Raw genomic sequence first — 23,249 nt, forward strand, 5'->3', positions numbered from 1 at the left:
CAAATCAGACTAATAAATGCAGAGGAAGAGATGTCTGAATGGCACTAGCCAAAGATTATGTGCTTGATTTAACATTTTTCCCGATTAATATTCAGCACAGACTGATTTATTCCCATCAAAATCATCAATGCTCCTGTGATTTTTGCCCATCGCTTTTCTAAAAATGAAATGAGACTGTTGCAAAGCCACAACATCCTGAAAAGCTATGGACATCTAGATGTGAGAGAATTAGATCATATGTGAACAAAATTTTAAATATCTGTCAAATACAGTTATAAAAATTTAAGCCAATAAATTTTAAAGGAGGAAGGTATTTTATCTATTAAATAGTGGGATTTTCTGGAAGTAAGATTAACGACAAGCTATATATCAATAATTCAATTGAATATAAACAACCATGTGTTGTCCATTAGGAAGGCATTTGCTCAGGGTTATTTTCCTAGCCATGGTGATGAATTTGCACCAATCCATCTACACAGTCTCACCCAGTTCTCCTTGTCACCAACTGCACACATTTGCCAGCCAGCTGGCTGGGGTGAGGGGTGTATACTGAGCCACCTAACAAAGAGAAGCTTACTGGCCTGCATAGGGATGAAACCCATGACCTTTACTTCATTAACAACATGGGTAGCCAAGTGAGCTAACCAGCTGATTAAAATAAATGTATACCTTGCCAGACCAGAAAAACTGGCATCAGCTTTGAATATGTATATTAAATATTATGAGAAATAAATTCCATCATTACAATGAAACTATTGTAAAACTGAGGAGGAAAATGAGCTTCAAAAAGGAGCTTTGGAAAGAAATAAGTACTTGAGGATAGTTCATAAATTCTGGATACAGTCTGACTCACTCAACTGGTTAAAAGTCAACTTTAAACTACAATGTTCCTTGAAAGAAAGGACTTGAATTAAAAAACATCTAATAAAATATTTTAAACGAAAATTATCAAAGTCGTACAAGAACTATCCCTCATAGACAGGAATACTAATCTGATGTGTAGCAATCATAAGTCAGCTCCCTATCATTGGTTTGAATTTTATTTTTTGAAATACACACATAAACAAACAAACAGACACACAAATAAATACAGTAAGAGGGAAAGGGAAATGAAAGAAGGTAACTTCTAAGCTAGAGGGTATCTTACAGTATTGTTAATGTACCACTTTAAAAAAGATCAAATCAGAATAAAAATTTTTATAACATAAAAAATTGTGTAGTCACAATTTGCTTAATGATTAGATTTTTTTCTCATTAACACTAAAGAGAATTTATTTAGTTGCCATCCTCTCTAGGGTCTACGTCTCTGTGTGTGTTTGTCTTCTTTCATTTCTAACACATCCTTTTGTTCAGAACTGGATATGGCAGTACATACTTAATTTGTTTAAACATTATAATTTTAATGCATCTATATTTTAATGCACTCACATTATACCACTGACACGTTTTTTCTCATATTAAACTAAGCATGTCTATTCTTTTATAAGTCATCCAAAAACCTGTATCTAATACTTTGCACTCTATGCATTATTTATTTATTCACAAACTAACAACTTGTTCAGGCTTATAGTATAGTAGGGCTTATCTTTAACTCCAATTATTTGTTAAATCGTCTTCTCTGTTATACTTCTAAAGCAGGAACGTGTCTTATTCATCTTTGCCTTTTTAACACAAGCCAGGTATTTTGCATATAAAAGGTGCTTAATAAACTAACCTAAAGAGAAGAAAGAATGGATGAATCCCTATTAAATTTTCCAGTCTTTGTTTTGGCCCATTATCTCATTGATATCTATTTGAATAAGAATCATTAACTATTCCTTGTACCTCTGTTTCTTCCTTAGTTTGACAGTCAGGTCTTCTGTTGTTTTTCTCACCCAAAGTCACTGATAAACATTAAAAATGGTAGGGTCTCTATGCCAGTCGTGGGCCTCTCTTCTAGTTGTCATAATCCATTAACAAGTAGTCTTTGTACATGCTCATCCAAGCAGCTCTGCCACATGTATTTCTACAGTCTATTCTTCTCCAACTCATTCATAATGATGGTTTCAAAGATGTTGCCAAGACTAGATATAATCAAGATTAATTACATCTATGCCATTCCTGAGTTTTCTATCAAAAAAAGAAAACTAAGTTAATATTGCATAGAATACTATTAGTGAAAAACATTCTGGTACCTAGTAAGATCAAAACTTTTGAAGGCTTATAAAACTACTGAATTATTAAACTCATGAGATCAATATGGAGTTTGTGTTAAGGATCCAGCTTCTCTACTTCTGGAAAATATGTCCCTTGAGCTCATCACCAATGTCTATACTATTCCTATTTTTGTTATCTCAACCATCAACCACGTCCATTCTGAGAAAACCCCACAGTGTTTCAAGCCTGCATTCCCTATGAGCCTGGACATTAAAGTAGTTGTGTTCTCTAATCTTTGCTGACTTAAAACTTTTTCCACCTATCTGAAGAGCAGAGTGACATGGGGGTCAGGCGGGGGAAGGTGGGGGAGAAAGCGTCTGCACACGGATTTATTTACCAAATGCCCACAAGAGCCACAGAAACACCAGGTTGAAGCCAGAGGTCCAGGACTCCATCCAAGTTTTGCATGTGGATGGCACGGATCCAAGAATTAGAAACATTATCCACTGTGTCTCAGATGCATTAGCAGGAAGTTGGATCAGAAGCAGAGGTACTGGGACTCCAGTCAGCACTAATAACAGGACATGTGCCTACCAAACACCAGCTTAACCCACTATGCCACAGTGCCTTATTTATTTATTTGCTTGTTTATTTATGGGCTCAGTTTAGAATTCTTCTGAAACAGTGCCTCTTACTCTCCTTGAACAGAAGAAGCAAAGTAGTACTGGAGTTGGTTGCCATGATCTGTTAACATCACATCATTTGTCCTGAGCACTCAATTTTTGTATTTCTCTTTGTTTGAAAACGGCTCAGAAGATGTGCTTATATTTTCTTGGCTATTTTGTAAGCCTTACATTAATGCTAAGTTTCCTGTATCTTATATCTTTCTTATAGTTATGAATCTCAATTTTCTAATAAACTTTTATCATAAGTTCATGGTTTTTGAAGAAAATATTTATTTCTTTATTAGAAAGGCTGGGCCAGGAACTCCAACCTAGTGTCCCACAAGGGTGGTAGACTTGGGCCATCCTCTGCAGCCATCTCATCTACATTAGCAGGAAGCTGGATTGAAAGGAGAACAGTTGAGACTTGAACCAGCTTCAGATGTGTCACAAGCCTAACCCACAGTACCAATGTTAACCCTTGATGTATTTTTTTAACATTTGTCTTTTGTTTGTTTGTTTGTTTTTTCCACATGACTGTCCCATCCCATACCTACTCTCTGACCCTTTCTGACCATTTTAGAAATCATCATAACCATATAACCACACTGTTATAATTTTTTGTTCCTCTTTCACCATTTCTGGTTCTGGGCCCACACAGATTGTTAAGCATCTTCCTACAGTAAATCTTTATTAACTGCAAAAAGGAATCAAGAATTTAGCAACATTATTCACAGTAAACAGCCCATTCTAAGTGACTTTTCAATCTCCATCAAGGACTAACAAACAACATTGAAAAAACGTATTCCATAAAGTCCTTAGCTGTTGATTATGAGTGGGTTTTACTTTGTTTTTTCAAAATACTTTGCAAAAAATTTTTAATAATGGTTAAGTCACTTGGAACTGACAAAATCTAATGTGACGAGAAAAAAAGGTCTTAATATATCATCAAAGGTTAAATTTGCTGAGTTTATGAACATATGCTGACTTCTAGAAAAATTGTTGCTAAAATTTTTACATAAAATAATTTGCTGTCAACATTTTTGCTCTTAAAACATTTTTTCTCTTAAAACATTTTTTTAAAATTCTTTACTATAATTTGAGTGTTCTTAGGCATGGAACTATTACATTTTGGTTGAATAAATTATACTTGAAATATTCTATCATAAAGCATAGTCTCTTTCCACCTACACCTAGGATTTTCTCCCTTGGTCATTGCAAACTCTAATTTAATATGGTATATATCTTCCAACATTCTCTTCCTTTCTACACTGTCAACCATTCTTCTATAATAGTTAGAAAGAATTAAGTCCATTGAGGCATTTCCCTGGATGTTTTTCTCTACCTTCTTACATGAGACTGGAATCAATTCTTAATTATCCTAGGCAAATTATGCTTTCAAGTTCCTATTGACATTTAAGGCCAAATATAATTTATTATATAGTTTGATCATGATTTGAGTACTGTCCCTAATGTTTATTCATATTTCTTTAACATTTCTCTGAAGGGAGACCTTTTGAAAGTAAAGCATTGCTTTATCTAGAGGAAGGAAAAGGATTTGAACAAAGGAAAGAAAGAGTAGATGTATCTAAAGTTAGTGATGAGGGTGTCCTGTTCCAACCCGGGATACCTGCCTTAATGAGACTTAACAAACTAGAACTTTACCAAGACTCCCTAACAAAAGTTAAATACATCTTTGTTTTAAGAGCATAAGCCATGTGGAATTCTTTCTTAATAAAACATAGGCCAGTGCCGTGGCTCAATAGGCTAATCCTCCGCCTTGCGGCGCCGGCACACTGAGTTCTAGTCCCAGTCAGGGCGCCGGATTCTGTACTGGTTGCCCCTCTTCCAGTCCCTCTCTCTGCTGTGGCCCAGGAGTGCAGTGGAGGATGGCCCAAGTGCTGGGGCCCTGCACCCACATGGGAGACCAGGAGAAGCACCTGGCTCCTGGCTTCGGATCAGCGAGATGCGCCGGCCGCAGCAGCCATTGGAGGGTGAACCAACAGCAAAGGAAGACCTTTCTCTCTGTCTCTCTGTCTCTCACTGTCCACTCCGCCTTTAAAAAAAGAAAAAAAAAAAACACTCCTCAAACTGAAACTATTTTTGTATGGTTTGCGAGGTTTGATTATATGTTATTCTGTTTATCTTTATTGGCTTAGATAATTGGAAAGTGATTACATTATTTATATTTTATATTGTATCCTATATTTTATACCTTAAACTGTAGAATTTACATCTTAGACTACAAATATTGCTAACTTTCTAATAGTGATTTTCAATTTCCTGATATTTGATAGTTTGGCCTAAAATTTCATTACTTGGGATATTTTTGGCAATAAGCACAAGAAAACCCATTTTGCTAGTACCTATGTATGGGGACTATTTCTTCATAACAGCAAAATTCAGTAGTTGGAAGGACTTGAGAATAGATGGTTACAGTACTTTTATAATGTCATCAAGAGTCCACAACATTGGGTTTATTCAAAATCTGGTTTTCCTTATAGTCAAAAGAAAACTACTAGGAAAAATTGTGGTGATATGCTTCTCTCTTCTTTTTTATTAGAAGGGAAAGAGAAATGGAAAGAGAAAGAAAGTGAGATCAAAGGGCAGAGAGAGAGAGTTGGAATGAGAAAGAGGAAGGGGGCAGAAGTCTCTTTTTATTCTCTTGCAAAAGCAAGGAAGAACTTTCATAGAAGCCTACAGCTAAGCTCTCCTCATTTTTCACTGGCCAAAACTGGGTCACATGATAATTTCTGATACAATTATTAGGCAAAAAGGATAGTATTACTTTTAGACTAATGAAACTTAAATTAATTATGAATATTGTACCATTGCCATAGAATAAAATATTCAGTGGAATAAATACTAAAAACAACATACTCATTTGAGCTCCTATGGAATCTGTACATTTGGAAACTAGTTCCTGAGTGTGCTATATGACCCAGTTATGTTCATTGAGACTGCAGAAGGCATTTCCTGGAGACTTTTAAGGAATAAGCTCTCTAATTTCTGAAACAGGTCTAGAAACCACTTTCTTTTTCTCCCAAGATTTGGCCATATACTCATGTAGTCTTTGGAAGACCTGTCAACTATTTCCCAATGACAAAAATGAAATGTCCTTAAGACAAGGATGATATTATTGAGAGAGTGGATACAGTAGACAAAGGGAACAGATCTTGAATGACATATTTTAATCAATAAACCAATCAATCTTGAAACCCAAGCTAATTTTGAGAGAAATTAGAGAGAGAGAGAGAGTGGAACAGAGAGAGAGAGCCAGGGAGGGAGGGAGGGAGAGGTGGACAGAGAGCTCCTATTGCTGGTTCACTCTCCAGATGTCTCCAACAGCCAGGGCTGGGCCAGGCCAAAGCTGGAAGACTGAAATGCAATCCAGTTTTCCCATATGCATGCCAGAACCTAATTACTTGAGCCAACACCACTGCCTGCCAGAGTCTGCATTAGTACAAAGCTTGAGTGAGGAGTCAGAGCTAGGTACTGAAGCAAGTATTCCAGTGTGGGATGCAAGTGTTTTAACCATTATATTAACCACTAGACTAAACATGAATTCCTCAACATAATTCTTGATTTCTTATTATTTAATCAATAAATTTCCATTCATATTTTCTCATTATTTGACTATAACTTTCAAATTTATTCTAGATGATAGTAGCCTGTTTTAACTTAAGAGCAGTATTTTTCAAGATGTGGAACTATTTTGCACTAGTGAAGCTCTCAAAATATGTGTAGCCTTTATTCTGATCCATAATTATCATTATTTAGCTGTGACAAAATGTTAGAAGGATGCATCTGTTTTATTAGTTAGCTGATAAAATGTTTCTTTACAAGTATTACTCTATCTGACACTCTTTATGAAATCTGCAAGAACATGCGGTGCTCACAGAGCTTTCCCTGATTTTGAAGCCAAGCTTTCAAGCTTGCCAATGTTTACACACACTATGTTTGCATTAATAGCAACCAACACTCATCCCTTACCCTCTGAGTAGGTGTTACTTCCTGGAAATATTTCCTTGAGGTGCTATTTCCTGGAGTCCTCATTTAATTTCTCAATTGTACATTTTTAAGCTTATCCACATAGAAGTTACTTTCTTGCCTTCCCATCTGGCCTGACCCTGAATTAACAGAATGGCCTTTATATCATGTAGCTCATAACAGGATGATTAGTCATTTCATGAAATTATTTCCCAGATTAGTCACTAGATCAACCTGTGTAACAACACACAGAAGTAATATGCAAAGTAGGCAGTAAACTGAAAGCAATTTTTTAACTGAAACTGGAAGCTTCTCGAAGAATGAGAAGAGATGTTTCATTTGTATACTTTCTTATGCACTGATACATTTATTACCATAAGAGAGTAAGACTACTTCTTATAATTTGTGGAAAAGTCAGCTGGCCCTATAAAGTTCAATAGAAGCACTTAGGTAAGGCTCATGATGAAGACAATAATTAAAGAATGAGAATACAAATGAAGACTAATACAAAAAATTATTTTTGAAAGGTCAGAAGGTCATCTAAGGAAGGCAGAAGTAGTTCAAACAAGTAACTAATCACTTTAAAATCTGAGCATCTGAAGTCTCAAATGTACACAAAAAGACTATGTTGAAAAATCAAATGGTCAAAATGAGAGCAGTTGTCTAGGACACTAGGAGAACTAAGTATACAAAGGAATTTATAAAGGGTAAAGAAGCACCTTTGCTGTGAAAATAAGAATCAGTGCCAGGCTTTCCTTTATCCAACCAGCCTTGGGCCTCACCTGCTATGGGCTACAGCACTTGTGCCAGACAGACACACAAAGTCTGATTTGTCTCCCAACTGATACACAAGACCAAAGGTTAGTTATTCTTTTAAACTACATAAATGATCTGCTACAGATAAGAATGAGCTCTGTGATATGTTTCAGGTCAATCCAAAACGCAACTTTCCTTACATGCTAAAAAACCTATCCAAGCCACAGAAAACAGGAAAAGTCTTCAGAGAAATTATTGTACTTGATTTCTGGCCTAAGCGCATTATTTTCTGAAAAATGAATTCTTTCTTTTTGTTCCTTCAGAACAAAGGTAAACACCACACGTACAGTTACTGGTTATTCTGGTACCTTCATAGAACAGGCTACAAGCCAAAAAGCCCAAAGTAGCTCCAGCCTCCCCACGGGACAGGTAAATCAAAGTCAGAGTCAAGTTTGATCTCATTCCAGACCTGAACCACCTATGGAGGCCAAACTAAGCCAGTACTTGTTGACTCCACGGAGGGCCTGCAGAGGTCAGGACAGATGCTCAGTCCCCGGTAGTGTGCCATTTCCTGACAGAATGCCCATTATTTTTATTTCCCTAAATCCAAGAAGGGTAGGAGGCTGACAAAAGAGTATTTTTTAAACCAGTGTAATACTCTAAAACCAGAGAATAAAAGTTCGAATACTAGTTACAAATATGTCATATATTATAAAATCTTTAGAAGTATTGACTTCCTAAAGAGCAAAATTCAGGATTACAGAGACAGGAAGAACAATACAATGCTCATTTATTTCAAAATATGAAAATAATTTTACTGCCATTCAACATACACATAAAAGCTTTGATTAAACACCTTCTCATCACAGTATCCCATATTTTTTTTAAAAAAAGGGTATTGGAAATGTCATTTATACATTTTTCATGTAATGTGATTTCATAAATCTCTTAAAAGTTCAAAAACAACAATTCACAGAGACCATTGATTCCTATAACAAACATACATAGAGAGAACAGAAGAAGAAATGTCATCTAGAAATTCAGATTTGAAAGTAATAAGACAGAGCTGAGAAGGCATCTATAGGATGCAAAGAGATATCTGCCTTTAAGATGGGAGAGTTAAGTTTATTAATTTCTTTTGATGTCTGGGTGAGTGAGAAGGGAGAAGTCCTGGACTTGGTGGAAACTAAACTTGGTAGGCACCGCCAACTATGCCTAGAAAAGGTGGACCTGGCAATTGTTTTAGTCTGGATTCCTCAGAGAGACTGAAGCAATCAGAGATAGAGATAGGCATATAGATAGAAAAAGGAGATTTATTATATGGGTAATATATAAGAATATGAGTAGACTTCAAAAGCTCATAGAAAAAGGAACTAAAAGGTAAGTTTACTTTGATGCCAAATTTTCTGAAGCCTATGCAGTGTGTCTTAATATGTATTTCCCATGAACTTCTTGAAGACCCTGTGTGTATGTGGCAGGGTTGGGGGGGACAGGTGAGAGGAAAGAGAGATTGTAAGAATTGTAACACAATTATGGAGGCTGAGAAGTCCTACAACTTTCCATTTACAAAGTGAAAAGCCAGGAAAGTAGATGGCGTAATTCAATCTCAGTTGAAAGATCTGCAAACCCAGAGGTATCTGAAAGTATGAATCCCAATCTAGATTCAAAGGCTAAAGAAAAAAAAACAAAAACACCAAGAATAGATGGATGTCCCCGCACATACAGAAACCATATTCTTTCTTTCTCTGCCTTTCTGAACTATCCAAATCCTGAGTCAAGTGGATGATGCCAACTTGATTGGTGAGGGTGAATTTTCCTTACTCAGCCTACTGATTCAAAAGCTAATCTCTTCCAGAAACACTCTCACAAACACACCCAGAAATAATGTTTTATCAGCTATCTAGGCATTTCTTAACCTCGTCAAGTTGACACATAAAATGAACCATCATAGAAGTGAAAGTTAATACATAAAGGGAGAAAGGGTGGATGAAATTCAGACCCTGTGAATAGGTAGTAGAAGCAAGGGGAAAAAAATCTGTGTAGATGCGGTATTTAGAACTGGAATACTGGGTTTTTGGATTTGAGGAGTCCAGCTGTTTCAGACAATGAACAAAGTTCAGGAGATGACTGCAGAACAACAGAAGGACTAGTGTTGCCATGGATTCATTTTGAGAGGAGAAGCATGGTGGGGGCAAGAGGTGCGGTGTCACTACACAGACCCTGGGAGTCAGGTGAAAGCGGGCCAGAGGTGAGAAGCCTACAGACTCGTTTATTTCAGTTGGTGCAGCAGCTTATATAGCCAAGGCAGCCAATCCAATCAAGGGGCGGTTTATGCTGTAACCAATCACTGCCTGTTGCCAGGCAGGCTCCTTTCACAGGTGGGTTCCGAAGCCATTCCTGAGTAACTGCTGCTTGCTTGCTAGCAGCCATCTTGGCATGGCCTTCTCATTCCACCACATTTCCCCCTTTTTGTTTATTTTTGAGCAATGGGAGGCATGATCCTTGGCCATACCATTGTTGACCCTGTTTCAATGTGGTCTCCTCATGCGGCTGTGCCTGTCATAGGATGTCCCTCAGGGGATCTTACCTGTCGTTGACTAACCAGCCCTCAAAACGGGAGACCACAGGAGTGCAGGAGACCATGTATTTATTGAATAAGCTGGCCACACATGAACTCAGAAATCTTAGAATACTATGAGCTACTTGCCAAGGTATTCACCAAATGTGTGAAGTCACCCAGAGATCATTAAATGGAGAAAGAGAGGAGGGGTCAACAGAAGCTCAGTTGAATGCCCTAAGGTAGAATGGCTTTATGAAAGGAGTTATCTCCTTAGAAGGACATTTCAGAAGCATTCTGAACACTTGTAAGATTTTTAGAGGGTAATGTTATTAGAAAACTGTCAAAGCTTTCAAGTGACTTTAAAAGAAATTAGAGTGAACTGAATGTTGTTTCATTCCATTTGCATGTAGATTCCAATGGGAAAGGGGTTAGCATTAAAATTAGTATACTCAAATTCTGCTTGGAAGTGTATGAATATCATGTTTCATTCAATGATAATTAAGGAAAGTGAAACTGGCTTGAGGATCTAGTATAAGGCTAAACCTGCCTTCAAATTCTGCTACAGAAAGGTTCTTGTGCAGATTGACCAAGGGCAACAGAAGAAGGGAAATCTAAGGAAAAGGTTGTAAAAGAAGGGAGCTCTGGAGAAGATCATCCATACATAAGTAAACCAGACTTCAGAAAGTGATCTTGACAAGAAGGATTTCTCTTTGGCAGTAAAAACACTGATGTCAGATTTCTATCATGCCAGGATAGGACAAGATCTGAGATTTCTGGCGTTGCTAAAAGACTGTCAGGGCAGCTAGTAAGAAGCTGGTGAAGTGCTGGCACTGTGGTGTAGTGGGCTAAGCCTCTGCCTGCAGCGCCAGAATCCCAAATGGGCGCCGGTTCAAGTCCCAGCTGGTCCTCTTCCAATCCAGCTCTCTGTTATGGCCTGGGAAAGCAATGGAATGTGGCCCAAGTGCTTGGGCCATGCACCCATGTGGGAAAGCCAGAAGGGGCTCCTGGCTTCTGGCTACAGATCAGCTCAGCTCCGGCCCTTGCAGATATCAGGAGTGAACCACAGATAGAAGTCTGTTTTTTCTGTTTCTCCCTCTCTCTGTAACTCTACCTCTCAAATAAATAAATAAAATCTTCTTTCCTAGCCTCTTATAAGGATCAATTATTTCCCCAAAGCAATCTCACTGCAGTTATAGTTATCAATTCTCTTCATCCTTAGTGTGATTTGGAAGATTCAGGAGTATCTTCTCCTGGTTATTCAAATTACACTTAGTGATTTCCAATTTCAAAATTTTATCTAGACAAGAACATTATAAATATAAATTCAGAACTATTAGAATTATCTTTTTATTTTACCATTTTAAAAGTTCATTTGTATTTATTTGAAAGGCAGAGAGAGAGAGAATTCAATCTTTCATTTTCTGGCTCATTCTCTAAATGCTCACAAATGCATAGTTAGGGCCAGGCTGAAGCCAGGAATCAAGAACTCCAATCATGGGCCGGCACCATGGCTCAACAGGCTAATCCTCCGCCTTGTGGCGCCGGCACACAGGGTTCTAGTCCTGGTTGGGGCACCGGATTCTATCCCAGTTGCCCCTCTTCCAGGCCAGCTCTCTGCTATGGCCCGGGAAGGCAGTGGAGGATGGCCCAAGTCCTTGGGCCCTGCACCCGCCTGGGAGACCAGGAGAAGCACCTGGCTCCTGGCTTCGGATCAGCGCGATGCGCCGGCCACAGCAGCCATTGGAGGGTGAACCAATGGCAAAAAAGAAGACCTTTCTCTCTGTCTCTCTCTCTCACTATCCACTCTGCCTGTCAAAATAAATAAATAAATAAATAAATATAAAATAAAATAAAAATAAATAAATAAAGAACTCCAATCATATTGCCCACATGGGTGGAAGGGACCCAAGCGTTTGAGCCTCATCTCCCACCTCCTAGTGTACACATTAGCAGGAGACTGGATCAGAAGTTGAAGGCGGGATCAGGATGTGGCTGTTGCAGGTAAAAGCAGGGGTTTATCTCATGGCACCAAAGTGCTTGTATCCAACACTATTCTAATACTAGGGGCAACTGCTATGCACTAAATTTTGCCACTCTCCTCCAATCATAGTTTATTAAAGTCGTGGTAACTCAGAATGTGGATATATTTGGAGACAGGATCTTAACAAGGCCAACTACATTCAAAGGAAGCCACCCGGGTGCATCTGCAACCAAAATGACTTCATCATTGTAAGAAAAAGAAATCTGGACACAGACATGTACATGAGGAGGATGATGCAAAGACACATTACAAGCCAGGGAAAGAGAGAAGTTTGCCTGGTCAAATCCACTCACCACCCTCTGAGGACAACACTGCCAAAACTTTCATCTTGGACTACTAGCCTCAAGACTGTGAGAAAATAAGGTACATTGTTTAAACCACTCAGTCTGTTCATTTGATAGGACTGTAACAATCTCTTAAAAGCTAACAGGAAGATTTACCCTGTTTACTGTATGCTCTTGGTGCTGCCTCTGGATTGTCACAACAGGTCTAAAGCACTCACACTATGAAGATCCAGAATCCTTAAATGCAAGGAATATGTTCTTTCTAACTCAAAATAATTGAAATTTCACCCAGGTCATACATGGACATGACATCTAATTAGGGCATCCTTTACAATGTCTTTCTCCACCTGATAAGAGAGCATAATGCTACACAAAAAACCAACCTGATCAACTCTTTTCAAAAACATTTTTAAACCTGTATTCTTATTTTCTACATCTGATTATATTAATTCCAACCACCTCCATGACTAGGAAAGAAAAGTTATCAAATATACCCCCATAGATTTTCCCATCTGTGCCATTGACATTTACTATACATTGTACGATAATATAATATATCAATGTAGTATGTGATTTCTGCCTAAGGGAACCCAGGTTTTACATTTTATGTAGTGACATTCTGGGAAACTAATTGCTACTTTAGTAGACTTTTCATGATGATAGAAAAGAAAAATATATCTGACATAAATTATACTAACATATTTAGTATAAAATAAATTTGATATTTTGGAAAATCAGATAAAATTATCTGAATTTGGATTGAGTTGTAATTTTATTCAGGTTATAAAGCATCAAACATTTTTAACTTTACTTTTAAGGCACTACCCAAAAACTAGCCCTTAATACAGAAACAGAATGCTGTTTTCCTTTTTATGACATTACTGCTAGGTATTTCCATCTAATTATAATAAAGCTACTATGTTTTCACTTAATATGATGTGTGAATATCAAATGTAGCATTTGTATTCTACGTATTTCTTGAAAATAACAATGGTTTAAATTATTTTCTAGTCTAATATTTCTACTTTTATACTTAGAAATGCACAAATTTATTGTATTGGGTAAATCCTGTTGCTACAGACATGGACTACTGGCTATTAAATGCTATGTAGAGATGAGAAAAGCTATGTGTATTTTCAACCCAATTGAATAAGTGCAGTAGGATAATTCATATCACCTGTTTGAACAAACATGTATTGATCAACACAAGAAGAATCATTGTTGGGTGGGCATTGTAGCACAGCTGTTAAGACGGTACTTGAGAAGCTTGCTTTCTTGTTTTTTTTTTTCTTTTAAATAGGCATTTTTTTTTTATTTGACAGATAGAGTTAGACAGTGAGAGAGAGAGACAGAGAGTAAGGTCTTCCTTCTGTTGGTGCCACAACAGCCAGAGCTACACCGATCCGGAGCCAAATGCTTCTTCCTGGTCTCTGATGCAGGTGCAGGGGCCCAAGCACTTGGGCCATCCTCCACTGCCTTCTTGGGCCACAGCAGAGAGCTGGACTGGAAGAGGAGCAACCAGGACTAGAACCTGGCGCCCATATGGGATGCCGGGGCTGCAGGCGGAGGATTAACCAAGTGAGCCACGGCGCTGGCCCCCGAGAAGCTTGCTTTCTGTATCGGAGTGCCTAGCTTGAGTCTACACTACTTGGTTTCCTACCCAGCTTCCTGCTAATGCGAATCCTGGGAGACAGCACATAATGGCTCAAGGACCTGAGTTCCTGTCACCCACATGAGTGACACTGATGGGGTTCCTGGCTCCTAGCTTTAGCCCTGCCCAGCACTGGCTGCTATGGGGAGTGATTCTGAGGAATAAAGTTATCTGTCTGTCTCTCATTCTTTCTCTCTCTGACTTTCAAATGAATAAAATATATAAATAAAATTTTTAAGAGAATATTTTAAAAACTTGGTTTCTTAGCTGCCCTGGGTCTCTGGAATTAGAGGCAAGTGAATGTGGAGGAACTCCTACAACAGTATCTGAGACCCCCAAGAGAGGCACATTAATCAAGAGACCACACCAACTTTATTGTGACTGACATGAGCTGTACCCGGGAAATGATGTTAAATGAGAAATGGACGAGACCCACACAATGACGGTGTTCAATATGAGTATTAAAAATAGCATCAGCAATAAGTACTTAAAGAAAACAGAGATATGAAACATTTATTTTGATGATCATTTATTCTTTCATTCGTTCTAGATATATTTATGTGTGTGACTAATTTCTTGACAGGTAATTTGTTCCTGGATGTATAGCACTACATAGACCCTTAGTGCTATTTAGAAATCATTTTCTCTTTATATAAGTGAGATACTCTGTTTCACAGAATTTTCTCAAGAGAAACCCTGAAGTCCAACTATGGTCATCCTTTGAAATCACCCTAATCAATGTGTAATTCATAATTATACAATTATTTTATGATTTAGAAACATTATAAGTATAACAAATTGGATTAACCCAGGATTTTAGACACTAATTGACTTAATTAATAGGCCCTATCCACACCAGTATGCATTTCCATGAATTACTATTATTCTATTTTTATGTTTAATTGGCTATCAAACATGCTAATATATGATAGAAGATTTAACACAAAAAAGTTAATACCTGCTTTTTTAAAATGAGTGAAGCAATCAAAATATATATGAAGCAAACTTTCACTATTTTCTAAAAGAAAAATATGTATTTGAGAGATAAAGAGGGGAAAAGACAGACAGAAATATCTTTTTTTTTTTTTTTTTGACAGGCAGAGTGGACAGTGAGAGAGAGACAGAGGGAAAGGTCTTCCTTTTGCCGTTGGTTCACCCTCCAATGGCCGCCGCGGTAGCGCGCTGCGGCCAGCGCACCGCGCTGATCCGATGGCAGGAGCCAGGCGCTTCTCCTGGTCTCCCATGGGGTGCAGGGCCCAAGCACTTGGGCCATCCTCCACTGCACTCCCGGGACACAGCAGAGAGCTGGCCTGGAAGAGGGGCAACCGGGACAGGATCGGTGCCCCGACCGGGACTAGAACCCGGTGTGCCGGCGCCGCAAGGCGGAGGATTAGCCTAGTGAGCCGCGGCGCCGGCCGACAGAAATATCTTGTATGCACTGGTTCACTCCGCAAAGGCTGGGGATGAATCCAAGAGCTGAGGATTCAACCTAGGCCTCCTTCTTAGGTGACAGGGACTCAACTGCTTATGCCAACATCTGCTACCTCCCAGGGTTTGGGAGGCAGAAAACTGGAATCAGGAGACAGAACTTGGAGTTGATCTCAGCCACTCCTATGTGGGATGGGGGTGTCTCACCTAACAGCTTAACATTTAAGCCTAATGCCTGGTCCAATATTGTCTTTTAAATAATTCAATCTTAGAAACTGTTTTATAATACATGAAATGTTTCATATACTACTAAGAAGGAAGTCTGAAAAAATTATCAAAACTTAAGTTTTTAAAAATCTACTGGGGGGTTAGCGCTGTGGCATAGCAGGTGAGGCCACCACCTGCAGTGCCAGCATCCCATATGGGCACTGGTTCAAGTCCTGGCTGCTCCACTTCTGATCCATCTCTCTGCTGTGGCCTGGAAAACAATAGAAGATGGCCCAAGTCCTTGGACCCCTGCACCTGCTTGGGAAGACCCAGAGGAAGCTCCAGGCTCCAGGCTTCGGATCAGCACAACTCTGGCTGTTGCAGCCTATTCAGGTGTGAACCAGCGGATGGAAGATCTCTCTCTCTCCCCCCCTCCCCCTCTCTCTCTCTCCTCTCCCTCTCCCCCCCTCCTTTCTCCTCCTGCCTCTCCTTCTCTCTGTGTAGCACTGACTTTCAAATAAATAAATAAATCTTTTAAAAAATCTATTGGAAAATATAGGAATTAAGAATGTAGGCTATGGCCGGCGCCATGGCTCATTTGGCTAATCCTCCACCTGCGGCGCCAGCCCCCCCAGGTTCTAGTCCCAGTTGGGGCACTGGGTACTAGTCCCGGTTGCTCCTCTTCCAGTCCAGCTCTCTGCTGTGGCCCGGGAGGGTAGTGGAGGATGGCCCAAGTCCTTGGGCCCTGCACCGGCGTCAGAGACTAGGAAGAAGCACCTGGCTCCTGGCTTTGGATCAACACAGCGCCGGCCATGATGGCCATTTGGGGAGTGAACCAACAGAAGGAAGACCTTTCTCTCTGTCTCTCTCACTGTCTATAACTCTCTTTCTCTGTCTCTCTCTCTCTCTCTCACTGTCTAACTCTGCCTGTCAAAAAAAAAAAAAATGTAGGCTACAATGTCTTCATGTTTTACCATTCACAGGCTTGTGACCTTGGACTTATTACTCCACCACTCTGAGTCTGAGCTTCCTAATTACTAAAGTGGAACGATAATAATTCCTCTCCCATAATACTGTTAATGGTTAAGTGGAATGATAATAGTTCTTCTTTCATAATATTGCTAATGCTTTATCTCTTGAATTTTATTATTTAACTCTACACATTCCTGGTGGTAACCACCAGGCTTTGATTCATTAGAAGAATGTCCACTGAGAACTTTCTGTGAAATACCGTGATTAATAGGAGTCAGATTTGCTTCAAATACCTGTGATTCGCTTCTCAGGTCTATAATCAATATAAGGTGCATTTGAGGAATATAGGGGAAAAAATGGGAAAGCCACAAGCAATGTTGGGATGAGAAAATGTCTGAAATTGCCTCTACCATAATACTTTATGATAAAATGCCTCATTCAAACACAGCAAAGGTGCCTCTCTGGAACTCTGAACCCACCTATGTGATCCTATAGATGAATTTCTAGATGTTCTTCACAAGTAGAATATTAGAGATTTAGAAATGAAACAGATTTGGGTCGTTATATGAACACTGCCAAAACACCCGGGGCCCCATTACAAGCCCATTCATTATAACTGGGTCTCATGAAACATTGAAGTACATTGTTGGATTCCCATAAGCTCATATCCATATACTGATGCTGGCCTAACTTGGGGCTGCTGCAGAGTACAGTGCTGTCACATGGTGTGGTCCTTGCAAAAGCTTCTCTGTCTCTTTCAAACTTAAAAATTCTATCTCAGCTAGCTTCACATACCCAAACAGGCTTCACGGGACCTTACAGCTGAAAGAAAATTCAGTTTCATCTATTTTAATCTCTTAATTGTACAGATAAGAGTGCTGGAGACAAAACAGGACTCAATTTCATGTCTTTTCTATGCTGGACAGCATTCTTTCCATTACCTCAGTCTTCACAACAGAAACCAGAAAGAGCTGATACAAAACTACTGAACATATAAACCAGAAGTTTCTAGGTTACAGAGGGCATGTAGGCAAGCAGTTGAAATATCCAGGTCCCACGGGAGAGTGCCTAGGTTCAATTCCTGGCTCCAGCTCCTGATTCTCCTTCCTGTTAAGGCAGACCCTAAAAGGCTACTCAGAGGGCTCAAATTCCTGCCACCCTGTGGGAGAACTGGATTGAATTTCCAGGTGCAGGCATTTAGAGAATGAACCACAGATATAAGTTCTCTCTGTCTCTGTGTCTCTGTCTTTCTTTAGCTCTGCTTCTCAGTTTTTTCTAAAAAAAATTCAATTTTAGTTTTGACTACTAAAGCTCCTAGTGGAACAGGAAACATGGGAAACCAGAGCATTAATAGAAAAAGAAAAATGAGATAAAAATGAAAAAAATAGAAAAGGAAACAATTGTACAAGGGCACCATCATTTTTTACCACATGAGGAAGAATGCCTAAACACCTCTGGGATAAGTTTAAACAAAATAGAGGGCAAAAATGAAAAAAAAAATTGAAGAAAGGAAAGCCCAGTAAAGAATGAAAGCCAATTTAATGAAAGTATAGCAAAGGAAGTCAAGAGAAAAATAAAGGAAGGCAAAAGTTTTGGTGAACTTAGATGTCATCTCACTCAGATTTCTTTTAAAAAATTACACTTCTATCATCAGGACCTAAGTTTTAAGCTATTACTTGCCACGGCTTTGATTTATCAATGAGGCTAAGGGTAATTAGGCACCCTTAACAATTCTTGCTGTTAAGAATTTCAATTGACATAATTCACATAACCCAGAGTAGTTATATTAAGAATCCTGGAGGTGGACCACTGGTGAAATGGTTAAGATGCTTACTTGAGAAGCCTGCATTCCATATAGGAGTGCCTAGGTTTAATTGCAGACCTGGCTCCCAACTCTAAGTTCTTGATAATACACAGCTTGGGAGGCAGCAGGTGACAACTCAAGTAGTTGAGTCACTGCCACTCACAAGGGGGAAATGGACTGAATTCTCAACTCCTGATTTCAGCTTATTTAGCCCCAGTTGCTGTAGGCATTTGGGGAGTAATCAGCTGATGGAAGGGATATTTCTCTTTCTTTCTCTCTCTCTGTCTCTCATTCTCCCCCACCCCGTCTTTCAAATAAAAAATACATTTTTAAAGGTACTGATAATCAAGGAAAGTATAAAACATGAAAATTATTAAATTATTTTAATTTCCCACATGACATATACATGTGTATGGTGTTTAAATATGTGTAAGTATATAAATGTATATACATACATATATATATATATATATTGTCCTTTGTTGGATGTCCAGTATACATACTCAGAAAACAAAAACCATATGTAATTTCAATTATGTATAAGCTGTTTATAGGTCAAGATGATCCTAATGTTGTTTTCCATAATCAATATTTGTAAAATATTACTTGGCTTAATAATTGTTATCAAAGAAAGACTTCAGTTATATCAAACTCTTGGGCCTATTTAAGAATTCTCATTTATTTTAACATTAAGTTTATCTTCTGTTATAATATCTGTGAACTCATTGATTTATAATTCTCATCAAATTATTTTTAACTTAAAATTGTAAGCTCTATTATTCTAAGTCATATTTGTTTAAAATTCCATCACATGAATACTATATAGCCACAGTTAACCTATATCACAAAAAAATTATTATAAACTCATAGGTGGTCATTTTTCTCTTTGTGAATGAAGTATAAGTTAGTACTTGTGCTAACAATAAAACCCATAATTATACAGCCAAATGTTAAAAAGGTACATTATAATTCTAGTTCAAATGCAACACAAGATACTTCTTATTAAGTATATTACTTCGTTTATCTGAACAAGACTACTGATGAAAATATAATATTTTCAACATTTGTCTTAAGTCTACAGTAGTCCTACTTCCATATGGTACAATACAGATATAAGCTTTACTTTAAGCAATTGAACTTTTCACACCCTCAAAATCAGATGGTTTGTGGTTTGTGCAGCTGGTGTACCATACTCATTTGGGGTAGTGTCATATAAAAAATATTTCACTCCCCAAGCCCTAAACAGAATCAGTCATTAATGAAATGCAGGCAGTACAATGAGATCATATAAAGTATAGATTTCAACAACCACACTAGGAACACTAAAGAAATTTGGAACATGAACACAAATCAAGTTTTTTTCTGCCAGAAAAGCAAAAAAAGAGAAAGTATTAAGGAATGCCTCCACAGACTTAGCATTTGCTTTGAAAGCAACTGTTAACGGCTACCTTGAAAGAAGTTTTATTTTAAGCATTTGTAGCCTAAATAATCATAAGCTAGGCACAGAAAAACAGTAAATGCCTTCAGACATAATGGCACATTGAATGATTATTCACTGTAACAGACAACTATCAAAACCATAAAATAATTTTCCTAATGCCACATATGGAATCTGCCTACTCAATAAAATAAGCTGTCACCAGTCTATGCAATTTTAAAATAATGTCTTACTTGGTATACATCCAATTTCACTATTGTTTATTTTTATTGAAATATTTTAAGAAAACTCTACAATTCAGTAATATATTGCAATATATCCTTTCTATGAAAACTATGGCAGAATTGTATTTTCAGTGTTCCTATTTGTGAAAGACGAAATAAAAATACATTGTTTTATATTTCCTGTCACAACAAATTATCTTCACTCTAAAGTATAGCAAGTTCAGATATTTCCATTATGATCCATTTATACAATTTGCTAAAATGCACCCCCTTTTATGAATGGAGTAGATTAAAAAAAAAAACAGAAATGGTTGTGAAAAAAGTATAGAGGGAATAGTATTTTTGTGCAAATGAACTTGCATTTGTATATGCCCACTGTATAATTTAGATAGTTTAATATCATTTTGTTATTTCTATTAAGTCCAGGTCTCATGAAAGAAACTGAACAGGTCATTGTTTTATCTTTATTTTATTCCTCAAATTAAATAGTTTTAATTTGTTCATAAGGGATTCACTAGAATTTGGAAAAGCTATACCTAGGTAATAATTTCACTTTTAAAAACATTGATAACAGAATAACTGCTTTGTGTATCTCTTAAGAAAATGTGTCTATAGAAAATCCAAGTAAGTTCTATATTTCTCTACATCTGTTATTCATAAAATCTTTATATGTCTCAGGCACGCCACCTGGCACTAACACAAGCACTGATGAACTGAAATAGTGCACAGTGCACTAACACAATATGAAAATGTCTCAAATGAAGGGTGAAGTGGTATCATATCATACTTTCCAACCAATGTTTTGGCACTCAATGGGAAATCATGGATTTCCTCCTTGCTACAGAGTGAATGCTGTACTAGTGTTTAGTATCTATGCAATATTACACTGTGCACAACAAAGAACAGAGGTAAATTTAGCAAGTTTTTCTATAGTATATGTAGGATTTCCATACTTCCTTTGTTGTCATGAACTTCAATATTCATGGAAGTATCATAGAAACAAAAATCACAAGTGCTGACACTAGACTGTAAGTATCTTGAATCTTCACCATATCTTACAGTTCTTTTACATTAATACTGTGCCATGCATCCCAGACACTTATTTTAATAAAAATTGACTGGGAGTCATATGCCAGGTAATATTTCAGGTGCTTGAACTATATCAATGAATAAAATAGACACAAATCCCTGTTGTTAGAGGAGACAGAAAACACATACAAACATGTGGGAATCCCTGCCGTCATGATATTTACATTAAGGTAGGAGAGAAGGAAGACAATAAAAATAACAAATGAGTCAACTGTACAGAATTTTGGGTGATAGTAGATGCAGTGGTCAGAACAGAGTAAGTTAAATCGGGAGACCCAGGAAAGGGATGGTTTATTGCATTTTAAAATGATTAGGAGTCACATTGCAAAGGTGACACTGAGCAAATATTTAAAGAAGGTAAAGGAGTTAGTTGTGCAGATATCCTGAGGAAGCATATTCATGACGGCAGCAATAGCCAAGAGAGACCTTACAGTGAGAGGAGTCAAAGTGCAAACCACACGTTTGCATTCAGTCAAGAACACTCCTTTTAACAGTGAATTATTTGGTAGATATAAAAAGTTGTAGCATAAGCTAGCTCATTTTGCTTTCATTTTCTATTTTTTTTTTTTTTTTTTTTTGACAGGCAGAGTGGATAGTGAGAGAGAGAGACAGAGAGAAAGGTCTTCCTTTGCCGTTGGTTCATCCTCCAATGGCCGCCATGGCCGGCGCGTTGCAGCTGGCGCACCACGCTGATCCAAAGCCAGGAGCCAGGTGCTTCTCCTGGTCTCCCATGGGGTGCAGGGCCCAAGCACTTGGGCCATCCTCCACTGCACTTCCGGGCCATAGCAGAGAGCTGGCCTGGAAGACGGGCAACCAGGACAGAATCCGACGCCCCAACCGGGACTAGAACCCGGTGTGCCGGCGCCGCTAGGCAGAGGATTAGCCTGGTAAGCCACGGCGCCGGCTTTCATTTTCTATTTTTTAAAAGATTTATTTATTTATTTGAAAGTCAAAATTACACAGAGAGAGGGAGAGACAGAAAGAGAGATCTTCCATTCACTGGTTCACTCCCCAAGTGGCCACAATGGCCAGGATTGGGCCAGGCTGATGCCAGGAGTCAGGAGCTTCATCCAAGTCTCCCACATGGGTAGCAGATGTCCAAGTACTTGGTCTATCTCTTCCCAGACCAATGGCAGGGAGCTAAATCAGAAGTGGAGCAACCAGGACAGGAACCAACATTTGTTAAAAATTCTAAAGATACAGAGAATTTAACACTATGATGTGAAGTCCAATATATTTTTTTCCTTTCTTAATCTGCTCATTTTCTTCCACCGCCACACCTATACATTTTTCTGCCCATATAAATTAGAAGCTTTATACAGAAGCAAAACCTGTGCTAAACTGGAAATAAGAATGAAATAATGTTACTCTCAATTCTTGGTATATTAAATAGGTTAGTTAAGCAAATTTCTTTGCCTTCTGAGTAAAAGTTTTATTAACAACATGGGGGAAATTGCCAGAAAGAAGGTAGAGATAGCTATCCCTCAAAATTGCTAAAATAAAATGTGTTGTAATTATTTGGACATGGTGAGTAAGCCACAAAGATCTACACAATAGCATTAATATGGACAATGCTTACTTCTAATGATAACATTTAAAAGAACTGCTTGATAATCCCCAGACTGTGGGGTGATAAGGTGTGATAAGGAAATAGGGAAAAGTTAACACCTACTAAGTTATCCTTAAGGTTAGAAGAGTCATCAAAATTCAATTGTTAGTATTTTAAGCACTTTTTTTTTTTTGATAGGCAGAGTAGACAGTGAGAGAGAGAGAGACAGAGAGAAAGGTCTTCCTTTGCCATTGGTTCACCGCTCAATGGCCACTGCGGCCAGCGCACCACGCTGATCCAAAGCCAGGAGCCAGGTGCTTCTTCTGGTCTTCCATGGGTTACAGGGCCCGAGCACTTGGGCTATCCTCCACTGCACTCCCGGGCCACAGCAGAGAGCTGGCCTGGAAGAGGAGAAACTGGGACAGAATCCGGCACCCCGACCGGGACTAGAACCTGGT

The 23,249-nt window shown here is 38.3% G+C and overlaps 1 protein-coding gene across 1 annotated transcript in view; it reads right to left on the minus strand.

The window, feature by feature from the left end:
• The window catches only part of FOXP2 (forkhead box P2), a 547,305-nt gene that overhangs the window by 358,109 nt on the left and 165,947 nt on the right, over window positions 1-23,249 (minus strand). The gene's annotated exons all lie outside the window — the stretch shown is intronic.

Source organism: Lepus europaeus, chromosome 1 (assembly GCF_033115175.1).
Source record: "Lepus europaeus isolate LE1 chromosome 1, mLepTim1.pri, whole genome shotgun sequence".
Lineage (NCBI taxonomy): Eukaryota > Metazoa > Chordata > Mammalia > Lagomorpha > Leporidae > Lepus > Lepus europaeus.